Genomic DNA, 16659 nt, shown 5'->3' with positions numbered 1-16659 from the left:
TCGGATAATTTGGTTTCAAGTCTCAAGGACGTCTGTTGCAAGTTATGAGGATATTGTTTACCTGGAACTTAAAACCCTCTTAGCAACCTTTCTTTTGAAGCATTTATGTTGAGAGATTTCATTAATGGTGGTGGTTGAAGTAGTTGGCTAGATTTGAATGCTTGCTTAAGTTCCCCTTTGTATTTCCCAACTTCATTGAGTGTTTAATGGTCCCATTTCACCCATTTGAGAACAATTGAACATCTCTGAGATGCCCTTGGGAAACTCTTTGAGAGCCAATTTGGGCCTTTTTTATTTAGAATTAATTAGGATGATTGGAAGGTGTTTCCGAGACAATGCTAGTGTCCCAATGAAGTCCCAAAAACCCCTAAGTGATTGGATTTCGAGATAAGTTCGAAATCGAGTAATCTTGGTCGCAGCCTTGAGGGGTGGTCAACTGGAGGCGACTGACCAGCCATGGCAAGCTTATGCTGCCGCCCCCTAATCCATGGGTGTGTTTTGTCTCGTTGATACTTGGTTAGTTCTCGATTTATGCCTAATTTGATCTAGATGTTTTTTAAGGTTATTTTGGGTCTATTGCACTCTCAAATTTTTGGAAATTCTTGGCCATTGGAGTTTATTTTTGTCGTCCACAAGTGAGGGGAGACATTATCCTACATTATCCATTTAATATGATTTCTTAGCTTGTTATCATATTATGAGGAATGCAACTTCATAGTCATGTAGTTTATTCGAATGTACTTTTTGCTATTACCAATGTCAATTATTCTCTTATGAATTGCGTGAGACTTTGCATGGATGAAAGGTAATTCAATGATTATGCTTATATCATTATTCATTGAAATATATGTTCATGTTATTATTTCAATTTAGTCAAATGATGTTGTGAATGTGATGTATGGAAATTCGGTGGTAGGTTGCTACCTACATATATACATATATCAACTTGGGGTTGTGGGTTCGTTTATTACCCTTGGTGCCTATGCATCTCCATAGACTCATTAGGTGCATGGTCGGTATGTGTCCAAACATGTTTGGCTAGTAAATCCGATTGAGTGCTACTACCCTTTCGACAGGGGTATCAAAGTCGTGTGACCCGTGATGGAAGTGGCTGGTCCTATGAGCATTATGTAGGCCTATTGTTATCATGTAGTGGTTGAGTTGCATACGTTAGGATTGGGCTCATGGGGTGTCCAAAAGATGGCTTAAGCACCATGAGGTAGGGGTGTGAATTTTCAACCCCAACCGTTAAAATCGGACCGAACCGGCCTGTTATAGCCCGAACTGGCCCAAACCAATCCTTAATGGGCCATAATTGGGCTGAGGGTCCTCAGCCCGAACGGTTTCAGGCTGGCCCGACCCAGCCCGTGTGCGGCCCCCGTCAGCCCGTTAGTCTCTTACATAAATAAAATTAAAATATTAAATGTAATTAATTTTTTTTTTTTTGTGATCCATGAATTTTGGTGTTTGAGACATTGAGACTCGAGTTTGAGTAGTTGAGTGTTAACACATTTAACGGTTTAAGTTTTAAGTTTTAACTTTTTAATTTTCAAATTTCATTTAGTTTTATTATTTTAAAATTTAAAAGTCTTAATTGATAACTCTTAACTCTTACAAATTCAATTTCATTGGGTGAAAATTGTGAGGTTGGTCTACACATGATAGAAAAATCTAAATTCTTTATTTTTTGAGGGTGGAGGGTGGTTTGGATCAAGCTAATGCCATCACTTATCGTTGGATCTACTTGGAGTCTTCATCCTCTATCTTTTGTAGTTTTGTGTGTGAGAAACTAGGATTTGGAGTTGAGGAAAAAATAAAATAAATTTCAATATTGATTTTTAATTTAGTCCAAACCGTTAGCCAAACCAAATCCAAACCATTAGGTCAAACCGTTAGTCAACCCGAACCCAAACCGCACCAAACCGAAACCGCACCGAAACCGTTATCTTTTAAATGGGCTGGTTTGGGCTGGGGGTTTTTCAGCCCGAAACCGTTAGGCCCGGCCCAAAACCGCTCCAAACCGCACCGTTGACACCCCTACCATGAGGAAACATGAGAGGCATCTGCCCTAACATATGTGGATGACCACAGAGTTAAGGAATGTTAGCCCAAAAGACGGCTTGAGTGGCGTGAGGAACAACATTCCTAAGTGGGAAGGATACATAGACCAAAAGGTCACTAGGCATGAGAGAAGGTATCCAGATCACATGTAATACGAGACGTAGTTGACTTGGCTAGACTTATCTCTGCTACGCTCCAGATTCTCAGGCCAATGGTTGGTGAGAGAGTGCTGATTAGGGGTGTCAACAGTGCGGTTTGGGACGGTTTCGGGCTAAAAAACACCTAGCCCAAACACAGCCCATTAGCAAAATAAAGGTTTCGGTTCGGTTTCGGTTCGGGCTAACTAACGGTTTGGGCTAATGGTTTAGACTCTGGTTGACTAACGGTTTATGGTGTACAAGAAAAAGAACAAAAAGAAATAATTTAACATCCTACAACAAAAGCCAAATTTCTATGAAAAACAAAGTTGTTATTGGTCAATTTCTATTAAAAAATCCACCCATCCTATAGAAATCAAGAACCTAGATATTAAGTGGTAGAATAACTATTTGATCTTTGAATTCATGCATAATTTTTTTTAATTGTGTATACCAACTACCTAGTGGTAATATAATGATTCAAATACTATTTAATGTAAAATCATAAAGTGGGTTGTAAAACGGGCTATAACGGGTTGCGGTTCGGTTTCGGGTTGGTGCGGGCTCCGCCACCTTTAGCCCAAACACAACCCATTAAGGTTTGGGCCGGGCCGGTGCGGTTCGTTTTCAAGGGTTCAGGCTACAAATTGACACCCCTAGTGCTGATCTAAACCCCAACGATATGATGTGACTTGACCCAATTGCTGCAAAAAACCCAAAAGACGTGCCTGGTGCTGTGAGGAAGAGTGGCGAGACTGCTCAGAGGAGCTGGTGTTGTAACTTAATGTGTGTCAACCATAGAGATTGCATGTGTTAGAATCTATGATCATATTTGCATTATCATCAACATTCATTATTTCAATTATAACTACATTGTATATACATGTGTTGATTTTTGCGCGATGTGTAATTATGTTGACCTCATTGAATTTTGTAGAACTCATCCCTTGATATGTGTTTTCTTTTAAATACTATTGTAGATTATGAAGACTCCTTTTATTTGGAGGGTCCGCCATCGACAGAGTCCTCCAAGAGACCAGCAGGAGAGGACACAAAGATACATGGCGAGTCAATTGACTGGTGTAACATCTTTGTACTTTTCAAAAACCCAAAATAAGTTTAAGGTTTGTTATTATTTAGAAATAATTATTGATGTCCCCTTGTACTATGGTTTATTACTAATCAAACCCAACTCTTTATGAAACTACTATTGCCCCCCTTCACTTATAGTAGTATTAAATGACTAATAGACTATTAAGGTTGGGTGCAATGTCCAATTTGCCCTTTGCTATACTTAAGAAACCGAAATATGATTTTACATTCATTTAAGGAAACACAGTACGGACTACCAACTTTGCCCCTGTATTTTAGTCATTTTGGATTCCAAAGAAAAAGAAAATTTCTTAATTTTGTCTTCCTTGGAATTCATGTGGTGTGCTTTACTTTAATCTATAAATAAATTCCTACTATCCAGCATCTCCAAGGTTTGGATTTCATCCTAGATCTTTAAATCATATGATGAGTTGTTGACGGACTCAACTGGAATAGGTTTCAAATAGATGCAGGTTTGAGGAATTGCAACTATCTATCTGTCGAGAATGTCAGTCTCTATCTATGCCTTTGGATGCCTTTTTAACTTAATCAACAATATACACAAGTTAATAACAAAATCAAGGTAAAATCCTTACACGTGATACTCATCCTCACATATCTGCATGTTGTCGCTTAAAATTACAGTTTAGAACTGACTACTACAAGTTTAGTTTGGTATCACAGTCAACAGTAGTCCATACTCCATAAAGCAAATGTTATGTTATAGCCGTACATGGAGCATACAACTAGTGGTGCTGCTACCTGAGGAGGACTCAGCAATAGTTAGAGCTTCATTCTTTAAGAGCATTTGAAAAGAGATGAGGTTAGACGGCTAGATTCTATTGAATCTATCTATACGTTCACCAAAACGAACACGTACAAGAAAGTGACCTTGCAACAACACGGTCAAGCCATCCATCCCAACAACAAATCCCTAAGCATGGTGGTGAACCATGGCACGCACGGCCAAGCCGCCATGTGCATGGCGGTGCACAAGGCTGGGCCACGATATACACTGTGGTGTGCATTGCTGGGTTGCTACACACACAATAGTGTGCAAGCTTGAGCAGCCGCATGCACCATGGCATGTATGGCTGGACCACCACGCGCACAATGGTGTGCACGTCTTAGGCTAGGCAGCCGCATACACTGTGGCTCAACTAGGGAAATCACATTCACTCATATATGAGAGTGTAAATAGGAGATGCATATGCTAGAATGAAGGTACGAACTGGGGGTCAATGCTTCGTGGGCCCATGCAGTTGCAAAAAGGTTTTTTTATTTTGGTTTTGCAGATAAAAAAAATGAAAAAACAAAAAAAGTTGCCTTATCAATTTGGTCATAGATTTTTTTTTTTGGTACTGGTGCTTTTTTAATACTGAAAATTAAACGTCGTCGGATGGATGCAAACCCAAGACCTCCCCATGGGAGTCTGGGCTTTTAACCGCTCTACTATCCCACCATTGACTGGTCATAGATTTTTTGGGGGCCTACTGCACTACGTTGGCTTATTTCCACCCTTGGATGAAAGTTATGGCAAACAAAATCCGTCAGGCATATTTCATGTTCATTCCCTTGCTCTACTTTGTCACTTGCTCTCTCTACTCTATTCACTCGCTCTCTTGTTATCTCCCTTTCTTGTCATGTCCAGCAAGTCATTTTCATTCTCTCTCAGTCTTCTTACGCTCTATGTTGAATCTTGCGCTCTCATATATTTCAATCTAACCTTTCATTCTTTCATCTCAATACATATAAAAGAGAATTGATTTTGAAATTTTGGTGCTCAATATCGAACACTCATTTGTTTTTGCCTAAAAATCCATAGATTTCTCTTTCTGATCCTATCTAAAAACTTGGTATCGAATGCAAAAGATCTAATCTTGTACAAGGTAATATTTAGAATCAATTGTTCCTCTCTCTCCAGATTAACTCGAGCTTTTGTATCCTCTCTGTTCTCTATCTTAAGTCAGACCTTCGTGCGCCATTCTTTTTTAAGATCTTTCGACGGATTAGGGTTTTTCTTTATTCATATCACAAAGTAAAAGGAGATGAACTAGATTTATAAAAGGAAATGGAGGTTTGTGATAGGGTAGATCCAAGGACTTATTTTGTAAATTTATAAAAAATTAAATCTTGAATGTAAAAATAAAAAGTTTATTTACAAGTACACCCTCATAGTTTGATTCTCAACCGTTGGATCATATTGTGATGACATGACACGATCAATACCTTTGGCAACAGCCAGCAGCGGCTGCTACGAATAAAAATCCCATACATTCAAGTTTTTTACTAAACTAGTAAAAACGCATGTGCAAATGCACGTGGAGTTTTTGCTCCTAATTTAATTAGCTAGATTGAAGCAAAGTATAGATTTTTAATGATGCATGATTTGATTTAAATAATTTTTAGCTCTACTTATGCTTTTCCTTTTAAACAAATAGAAATTATTAGAAGAAAAGATCGAGATATTGACATAAAGTGTTCGAAGAGAGGTAATATGAGAGTTAAATGTTGTGGCATCTCAATAATATGTTGAACGTGGTTGTTCACATTCTTTCTATTCCATTATAGGATAGCAGCTAATATCATTCTAATAAGTGAAGTAGCCGTCTGTCTAACCAATTGGCTCCAACTCTGATGAGACCGACCCGAATTCGTACTAATTGATGTTAACAGTAGGGGACCAGTTTCTGTACAGCATGGCAGGATCAGAAGCAGACCCAATCAAATTGATCCTATCTTATCGGGCTGGTTTGAAATCCTATGATAAGAAATTAGGCAATATGTAATGTTATTCTGATGATTCAGTAGGAATTGACATTGCAGATATAAACGAGACCATGCCGACTTAATTTGCTCTGGCCTTCGAAGGCAAGGAGTGAAGTGTGAAGATCATCCCAAGTTTCAAAACGATATTTAAGGCCCAACACAAGTAATGAGTTGGCCTGAACCCTTAACAAAGGTCCAATCCTAGTCCAATGATAGATGTTGTCCAAGTTGAACTTTTGTGTTTTGTCATTAATCAGATGTTATTTATGGGTATAAGTAGTTCAGTTGGTGGGAATTTGTCAATGAAACAAGCCCCATTTTCAAATGGGCGACTCATTGTAGGTTAGGTGAGTTAGATGGTAGTTTAGTAAATGCTATGGACTTTGTAATTGTCTGTTTTTTAGTGGGTTAGCCTATAAATAAGATGAGTTTCACTCCAGAAGCACAACAATTCGAGGATTATTTAAGTTTTCCTCTCTTATGAGACTATTTGTAAGTTTATCAAGTGTTGATTGGCATTTTGATAGAACATGAACATAAACCATTTACTTTTTTTCAATTTTCTAACCAATGGTTTGTTTGCGAGACAAAAAAAGGTGGGAAAAATAAAAATGTGGGACCTACATATAATGGGGTGGGGGAGTAGAAAAGAAAAGAAAGGATTTTGTGGTCCCACATTTATCATATCCCTCACTCTCGGGTGGGGTGGGAAAAGTAGGGTGCCATGTCAACAAATAAAGTTCCTTAAATCAAGGAAGTTTGTCTGTTGACTTTCTCACGCCATTGAACCAAACAAACCATGCTTTGGAATTATGTGAAAAACTTTACTTTTTCCACCTTTTTTTCCCACCTCACTTCAAATTCTTTCAAACAAATGATACCTAATGGACCATAAAAAACCTGGTCAAGAAAATCCATTAGCTCCCTTTGTGAAGGCGAAAAAATCTTGATAAGCATCAACTGCTAATGGCGGCGAGAAGGTCACTTAATGCTTTATTATTTCCAGAGCAAATTATATACACACCATGAGTTTGCAAACTATGCATTTACACCCCTCAGATTTGTTCTATTACAAACATCCCCTGTGCCAGACAACGTTATTCTTAAATAAAATGACATATCTACTTTTGTTGAATGTTCTTATGTATGAGGAAAATTTTGAAAAAGATACTTAAAAGTCAGTCATGGTTGTTCTTTACTCTCCCCTCTTCATTCCTCTTCTTTTTTCTTTCTTTTTTTTTTTTTCTTTTGTTTTTCTTTATTTTTTTCTTTATTTTTTTCTTTTTCCTTGAAAGTTGAAGCAAGTTTGAGGGTAAAGGAGGGTAGTTAAGGAATTTTAAAAATATAATAGATGCTGAGTCATAGAACAATACAACCAATAAGCCTTTGTCCCAACTAAATGGGGTCAACTACATGGATTCTTGCATTCCAATCAGCTCTATTTTAGGCTATACTAAATACAAGGCCTAAATTATGTATGTCATTTCTCACCACTTCTCTTAAGGTTATCTTAGGCCTGCCCCTAGTTCTTCTAATTCATTCAATCTAAATTAAAATGCTTCTCTGTAAAGGGGCATTTAAAGGCCTCTAGTAAATGTCGTCGTGCCACCTCAATCAACATTCTTGTAACTTATTCATTTCTCAAAACTACTCATAGACCAGCTCTAATATGATCATTTCTTACCTACTTTTTCTGCTCATCCATCTCAGCATCCTCATTTCTATTAATCCAACTTTATCTTTATGATGCTTTTTAATAGCCCAACACTCTACACTGTACATTATTCTAAGAGCAATGATGTATTTAGTATATAGTTTGAAACACTAGGAATGTAAACATAACAGAATAAATTGTTATGTTTACACTCAAGTGTGGGGGTGTAGATCAGAGTAAATTTAGTAGCAATACATAATCAAGCCTAAACTGGCTGGCACCAGGAGAAGTGGGAGTAATAGAAGAGTGATTAGATACATATTAATGGAACTCATAAAGACAAAAGTAGACCTAAATTGACCCAAGAAAGTGGTTAAGAAAGATATGTATAGCTTCAACCCTGAAAAAGAAAGATCCTTTTATCCAAAAAAAAAAAGATGTAACAATTTCATTATATACATTTAAAGGGCTGAGAAGGAACAGCCAAAGATATAGAAATGAACCTTTAGTTTTTCCATATGAAAAACAGGGTTTATAATCCTCCTGTGTTTGATCCATTTCTCACCATCGTAGGTTACGAGTCGACCAAAAAACAGTCGAAAGTATCAATTTCCACGGATCCTCTCAAAGTCACCAAACTTGATGCTCATAATGTCCTTTATAAGGTTAGGATCCATTATATACAATCTTGGATTTGTTCCAAACCAGAAGGCAGAGTTTTTACCTGTAATTTCATATCTCAGATCATCAACAGTTAATATATAAAACACAAAGTTTAAAAAAAAATCAGGGCTTCGAAGACCACAGAGAGTGAAATTAGCAGGTAAAACATACCATATTTCTAACCTTATTAGTCACCTAACTGGTTTGAGATTGGACCTTTTGGCTAAAAGATCTCCAAGTTGTGAAAAACTGATTAAACAACTACCAGGGAGCAACTCAAGAAATAAATATGAATATCAGCCTCAACATTGTACAAATTGTCAAGTTGGCTAATTAGAAGGATAAGCTTCTCCTAGACACGATGCACTGACCATTAAGCTCCATATGTCAGATGAATGGCATATGGATAGAGAGCATTAAACTAAACACCCAATTTTTCTTAGATCCAATGTTTGTGATCTGACCATTTACTATGTGGGTATGTTTTCTTTTTGGTTTGAGTGTTGGGGTGCTGCAGATTGGAAATAGGAAGAAAATATAATGCCAAAATGGACTTTGACATTGCATTTTCTCGCACTTTTCAGGTATGTTTCTCGAACCCCGAGTTCATCGTTGTTGAAGACTCGCAGTAAATGATTTTACTGCAGAACATTCACAGTATTTTTCTTTATCTTATACTATGCTTTTAGGCATAAGAATTAATACTTCTCTGTCCATTCTGAAAATTATAAATGTCATACCAAACGTGAACATTCACGTGAAAGCCGCAATACAAAAAACTTATGTATAAATATACACAAGTAATATTAGTAGTTTATTATGTTTACCTTTTTTATTGGTTTCCTCCCGTGTCTCAATATCATCTAGCATAACCCTACATTCATAAAATTTAATGACATGTAAGTGATAATTTTTGAGTATTTATAGACCATCTCATATTACATGAAGTGAATAAGAATCAATTCAACAAAACTAATCGTGATAAAAATTAATCATCATTTTCATATGCATCTAAACCTCATGCATGTCATGTGTAATAAATATTCAGATGAAAATGTGAACCGTACTTCTGTTCATAATAATGGAAGAGAGGACAAAACGGGCGCAACCAAGCTTTTCTAGTGCAATTAATGTTGGACACTGAAACGCTAGGATGTCACCAGATTATGTTTGGCTCTTAGAAACCTGCACTACCCAATTCTCACCCTATCTGTTTTGGTTTTGTATCTGTTACAATGTCCCACCAATTTTCGTTCTCTTTCTTCAACCTCTCTTTTTACTTTTTGTTTTATTTTTGTCCTCTTAATAATATTACACAGAGAATACGCAAAGAGACCACCACTCTATTTGAAATTTCAGATGAAGAAAACAACCTTTGTCTTACTTAAATTATTTGAGGGTGCCTCATTTGGGAGGTGGTACATAAATTAAAATGGGATTTGCAAGAGGGAGAGAACTAGAAAAGAAGGGCTCAGAATCTTCAACATAAAAATTTAGGAAAAATTACATGATTAGTTATATTTAGATTTTCATTTATATAATTAGTCATCCAATGTTTCACTTAATAAAAATGTCAAAAAGGAGGGTAGAGTCACTGTTTTTTGATTAGTTTTGAAAATCCAAACACGGTTTTATTCATTTTTGTAACGTGAAAGATTGGATAGCTATTGTAAAAGAAAACCTAAATGTAGTTAAGCTTGTAATTTTCAGCGTTGCTCCATGAGTTATTCCTAATATTAATGCCACTGCCCCTAAGTCAATTTGTCAGACAACTCCCTAATGCTATCAACATTAGTCTCAACTAGGTTTTAACTTATCCATTTTCAATATTATCTTTGCAACCTAAGTTTAAAAACATTGTCCATGATCCATATCTCCTAAACTTTGTGAGGATTTATAATTGAAAAAGAATTGAAGAAGAAGTCATGCACGATGGGGAAGGATCTAGTTGTATTTTACCGGCCGGAAAAACAAAGCCCTCCATTGTCTTCAATGGAGCTTGAGGAGGAAGGAGTTAGGTGGCAAGAAAGAAACTCAATATAGATTCTTGCATAAGAAAGATCCAAATCAACTGAAATCAAATGGGTCAGTGCCAATTCTGATCCAAGTCGACTAAAATCAGCTTGATTCAAACAAGAAACAGAGCAGAATAGTCAGCAGATTCAGTTTCCATGTTTAAACTTTTGAGTCTTTAGATGCTAAGCTACTTCTTCCCTAGAGAAATGACCTGAAATGCATTTATTTTTGGAATATTAGTTGGGGAAGATGTGAAATCCATAGCCTGAGAGTGATAAGAATGAATATTCATATGAAGTGGCTAGTAAAACAACCTGAGCTTCATGGTATTATGCTGTAATGTCGCAATTGAGGTTTCTTCTATGAGAGATACTCATGGATCGGAGTGTTGGTGGAGGCCACAATCCTGGGCAGAGTTTGTTTTCTCGAAATAATATAGAAAGATAGCAATTTTGGAACAAATATGAAGTGTGAAGATCATCCTTGTGCTTAAGGCACTTGAATTTACTATAAAGGGATATCCATGATGAGTATTAGTCCACTGCCTGAAAACGTGAAACAATTCAAGAACAGAGCGGAACCTAAATCGTAGAACCCCTCATCACATTTGCTCTCTGAGTAAATAATGATCAATACATAACTTGATAGCAGCCACACCCACTTGGTTGAAGCCTAGCACATGTGGAACTCCCCCCACCCCACCCCACAACCAAACAAGAAAATAGCTCTTCATTGATGTACATGCAGGACCTATTAAGTCTCCACAGAAGATCATTAAAGCTCAGGTCATCCAGACATTAAGCTGCTGCTGCCCATTTTTTAATGGTAGTCTTTGCTTTTTGATCAAATCCTCTTCACATTGTCTCCATGAAAATGATGTCTCCCTCAGTTGCAACGGTGGCAAGTGCATTCCTTCAAAACAACATTAATTGAACGAGGTATGGATCCAACACGCAGAACTTGTGTGCTATCTTGGATTTTGACTTCCTGATAGTCGTGGCAAACAATACTGCCTTCTATATATTCAAAATTAGTGCCTTCACATGATCTAGTCCCCTGGTAGAGAATACAAAAGCATCAATGGGAGGCACAAGAAGGGAAGTAAAACAGCAAATTACCTCCATGGTTCCTATTAGCACCCACTAAAAAAGGGTAAAATTTGCAAGGCATATAACAACTATTCCTGTGTAAAATGAAGATGCCTAGAGGAAGTATTTCAAAATGTAAAGGAAAAGCACTAAATTTAAGATGGAAGGTAAAGCACAACAAAAAAGATGAATAGGTTTGATTTGTTTTCAGATCTCACACATGACACATCACAGTCGATGGTTTGATTGTTTCATTGAGTTTCCATCTATAATCTACAAAATATGCAGTTTGCAAAAAGAAAGAGGGGAAATAAAAGCATGTGGTATCATAACAACATAACCAGTAGCAACACAATAGTTGCTTTCGTTTGTCATCATCGTTTTTTGTACCATCAATGTTTAAACGAAAGAGTATTGATAAGCAACTGATCCATGGCATAGCATAGTGGTAGGAAGATAATAGACCTTGGCGGGGCAAGATGATGGAAGCTTTATGGCATTTCCACACTCCAGTTCAGGATGAACATCGAACCTAAAAACAAAGTCAATCCAAAGATTAGTCATGTCTTATGATCCAATATGCATCCCCTCCAATCAAATTAGATAAGACAACCTCTTCAGTTTGGAAGTTATTTTGTTTGAATGAACATTCAGACTTGTTTCAATTGGGAAACTATTTTGCACCTTCAGAATGGACTGCGCAAGGTAGATCCTCACTCCATACCAATAACGAGGATATACCACCCAGGTCCATAAGAAAATATAACAATTTACAAACTTCAAAAGCAAAGACAGCAAATCAGTAAAATAATAAGCCCTTACCCGGGATGAAATCTCCTGCGGCCATCCAGAGGCCGCGCTGGATGGCCGCCACATGTCAGCGGCTGAAATCTCAGCCACTAACACTTAATTGGTGGTTTTTCAAACCGTTGGGTAAAACAATACAATGGATCGGTTTGGTTTTCTAAACCGGTCCATTGTTTCTTTAATTTTTCAAAATATAAAATAAAATATAAATTTTAATAATATGTTAAAAACCTAAAACTTAAATCAGCGTTTCTATTCATTCGACGGAAGAAAAAAAGAACTTTCTGAATCGTCTTCTCCGGTCATCTTCTCCGTTGAACGACTGAGACCAACATGGCACGAAGATACTTCTCTACATTGTCTCCGGCAAAGGATTACGACCAAGACTGATAGAGAAAACCGAACTTTCTGAATTGGTGAGTATTATTCTCCAGCATGGTTGCGAAGAATTTTGATGTTCTTACTGGATATGTCTATGTCTTTCATCTTAAGCCACGATTTCTCTTTGTTTGTTTTCATTGGAATGTGCTTTTCCACTTTTTTTTCTTGATGATGAATTCATGGCTCCGCTCAATCCACATGCCCGTGGTTACCCTGGCTCATCCTGTAAGTGGGATTTTTAAATTTTGAAGCAAAGTTATAGATTGAATTGTGAAACCACCAGTTGAAAGTGTAGCCATCAAACTTAGTGTGACCCAGTGGAGCCCAATTCTTTTGTAAAAGAATATTTAATATACTTAATTTGATTCTTGTCACATTGTTTGGACTCCTAATTACAGTCGGTTCAAAAGCAAATCAAGATTCCATGGAAGTAATCGGTTTTGAGTGTGATGCGGTTGACTGATAGTTATGAACGTTGCTAACCAATGGATAAGACAAGTTCATTGAGAGTTTGGAGTTTGGAGGGAACCAAACAAGGTAAGCAGTTGTTCCTCTTCCTCCCAACAAATTCTTGAAGCTTATTGAATGAAGATCGTAAAATCCGAATAGTTATCCCCTGTGGAGAAGACAGCAATGGCAGAATAGAATTTATGTACGGAAACTTTTTAACTAGTTGCCAGGTTAGGTTGAGTTGAGTTGGGAGGCGATCTGCATCTGCTTCGTCGTTGGCTTATAATGGCACAATATGAATAGCCATTTGTAGAATTTGTGAAGCAATGGATTAATTGTCAGATTCACTATTCTCAATGTCAATCTCCATATTGGTGCCAAATCATATAGGGAATTCTTCTGAAAAGTGGCTAGGAATTGGCCAGAATATGTCCCAAGTCCTATCCTTAGAAATTCAGTGTTTATCAGGTCCAAATTCGTCCATCTGATCCTAATCTTTTAAATCCTCTCTTCTGCTGGGTCATATTAACTGAGTTGTTCAAGTTGGATTATCTTTAGTCTCTGTGCAAGATGCTTGCTGTCTGCTATGTACTTATGTGGAAATGGTGACGCACAACCTTTATGATTTAAACAAACCTTTACTGGTAAATTCCAATTTCTTTGCCTTTTGCTTAAGTTTATATCAGTTCCGGTGCCAACATTGTGATATAGAAGTTAATATACTTATTGCTCAGGTAGACATCATCCCAGTAATTATAAGAATTCGATGGGCCTGTGAGTCTTGCATGAGGAAGTAATAACATCTTGATCATATATCTTGGGTCAAATGTAGAGATTGACAATAGCATTTTGTGGATTTTTTTTCTTCTTTTTTTTCCATTGTTGATATTGAGTTCTTAGCTCAAAATGGAAGAGCACCTGGAGATAAACCAGGGAATGGTGGTTCGACTCCACTAGGATTCGTAAGTTATTGTTCTCTTTTTATTTATTTGTTCATTTTCTTGGGTGTCTATTTCTTGTTCACAATACTGTTATGGGGATGCATTTTTCACAAGAAGAAGCTTCTACTGTTTCTTAAATTATATATCAAAACTATGCTCTTTCATCAACTGTTGCCTAAATTATACTTGCCAATTATGTTATTGTTAGAAAACAAGCATTAAATAATCAAAACAACAGCTGAACTAGAACAAAGAAAATAGAGAAGAAGATGAAGAGAAGAGAGATGAAGAACCAATAGAAGAGGCCTGTGATAGATTCTTGCTTAAATAGTCTAGAATCGCAGAGTCCTTTTATTTATAGCTTCTAATGAATCTAATATAACTTGAAAGACAAGTAATTGTCCTCTAGAAAAAGGAAACCAAAAATTACAGCTTTAGTAACTTCCTAGCTCCTAAAATAGAAAGTTCTAAAAATAGAAACTACCACCAAAATAAAAACTATGCTTTCTAAAAACTCCCAAAACTTATGTAGCAAGACTCCAACATTTAGAAATAGAAAGTAGAGTAGTATCACTAGCATATACTGTTCACGTGAATAGTGTCGTGAACAGTAAATAGCCCAAGTGTATATACTTCAACACTCCCCCTCAAGCTGGAGTGTACACAAAGAAAATTTCAGCTTGCACACTAAGAATAAACTTGAAAAGTAGCACCAATCTTGAATCATGTAGCAATGACAGATGTCAATAAACACTGAAAAAACTTCACCCAAGAGATAATCAACACCAACTTAAAAAAAAAAACTTTAATTCTTCATGTCAATAGAACCATCTAATATTGAGAACAATCGACGATGTTGAAGACGAACAAAGTCCATAAGTATAGTAGGATCAAAGACACTATCCATATAATGTCGGTAGTAGGGAGAAATATCCACACTAAGTCTTCAAAATTGTAACTCCAAAGTCCATATAAATGCTTCACAAGATCGTAAGTAGTAGGTAGGCAAAATGTATTATCCACGTAATGCCGGTAGTAGGGAGACATATCCACGCTAAATCTTCAAAATTGCAACTCCAATGTCCATATAAATGCTTCACAAGAAGGCAACTAACAGGTAAGTATGGGTAGGTAAAAGACAATATGGATTACTGTGGACCAAGTTGGTAAGGTAATATGAGTTACTGTGAACCAAGTAGGTAAGGTAAAAGACAGTATGGGGTTCTGCGAACCAAATAGGTGAGGTAAAAGACAGTATGACGGGAAAGAATCACCTGAACTTGCATCTTCGACACATGTATTTCCGTTCTCCTTCTATCATTTTTACCAAACCCGACCTGATGATTGTCCCTTTGAGAGTGAGAAGAACTCCCCGGTGTCTCACTCTCACCCGCCCAATGCTTGGAAAGGTTTCTGCATACAACCAAACAACCACAAATCAAACAAACAACAAACATATGAAGTAATTAACTAATAAATCACACAACATGTAAGAAACAAACCAGGGAATTCTAAAGGTGAACCACTGATATCGATGCCAACATGCACGGATTCTTTAATACTTGCATCATCCCAACCCTTAAGGGCAACGGAAACATCTTTCTGCCGTTAACTCATTCAAAGAGGGTTCAAACTGAATTCTCAAGTAAAACTTTTGAAGATCCATTACTAAATATTAATTAATAAAAATTATTAGATTTTCTATATATAATGATTCTAATTAAATGAATATCATTGGTTTTATGATATGATAGTATGACTAGAAAGCAAAGTCAAAGTTCAAATAAAGTTATATAAATTACAAATTTATTTTTTAAACTACTTAGTTTTTTTGGTAAATATAATTAGTTATTATTAATAGATATATCTATTAATGAAGAATAATGGTGTATTCACTAAAATTAAACTATAATTGGACACAGATACTATTATCAAATATTTAATTGAATCAGATAATATCGAGCTTAAAAGTGGTACATTTGAATCCGAATTCTATTATTAACCTTCCAATTCAAATACGAATAAAAAAAAATCAAATTCGGATTGTTTATAAGGGCCTGTTTGGTTACATGAGTCTGGAGATTTCAAATCTGTGGAGTCATAATTTATAAAATTAAATGTTTGGGTAATCGAATGTGGAATGAATCTGTGGATTCATCAGTGATTTTTGTGAATGCGCAAATGTTTAGCGTTTTTATAGTGATGATGAAATCTTTGAATTTCATCCTATACCCATAAATCTATAGATTTACGTTTTTAGTGTAAAAAGATGAATCTCTAGATTTCATGAATCTAGAGATTTTCACAACCAAACGGGTAAAAATCTCACATTTATGAATCTAGATATTTCAAATCTTTGGTTCATGTAACCAATTTCTAATTCCATTTAGAAGCGTTGCAGTTTTCTATCCTAACTTAATATTATTTAGCTACTCACCCTATCCCCAAACCCCTATCCCGCTCCCCTTTTTTTTTCCCAACGTCTTCGTTGTTGATCCCCTCTATTCCTTCTTTCCCAACATCACACCTTGTGAGAAAGAGATTACGGTTTTCGCAATCAGATCTCAGGTATGGAATAACCTCCTTTGTGTTGTTGGTTT

The sequence above is a fragment of the Hakea prostrata genome, chromosome 2, assembly GCF_041222555.1.
Source record: "Hakea prostrata isolate BN-2017 chromosome 2, UWA_Hpros_2, whole genome shotgun sequence".
Classification (NCBI taxonomy): domain Eukaryota; kingdom Viridiplantae; phylum Streptophyta; class Magnoliopsida; order Proteales; family Proteaceae; genus Hakea; species Hakea prostrata.
This window is presented reverse-complemented; position numbering follows the sequence as displayed.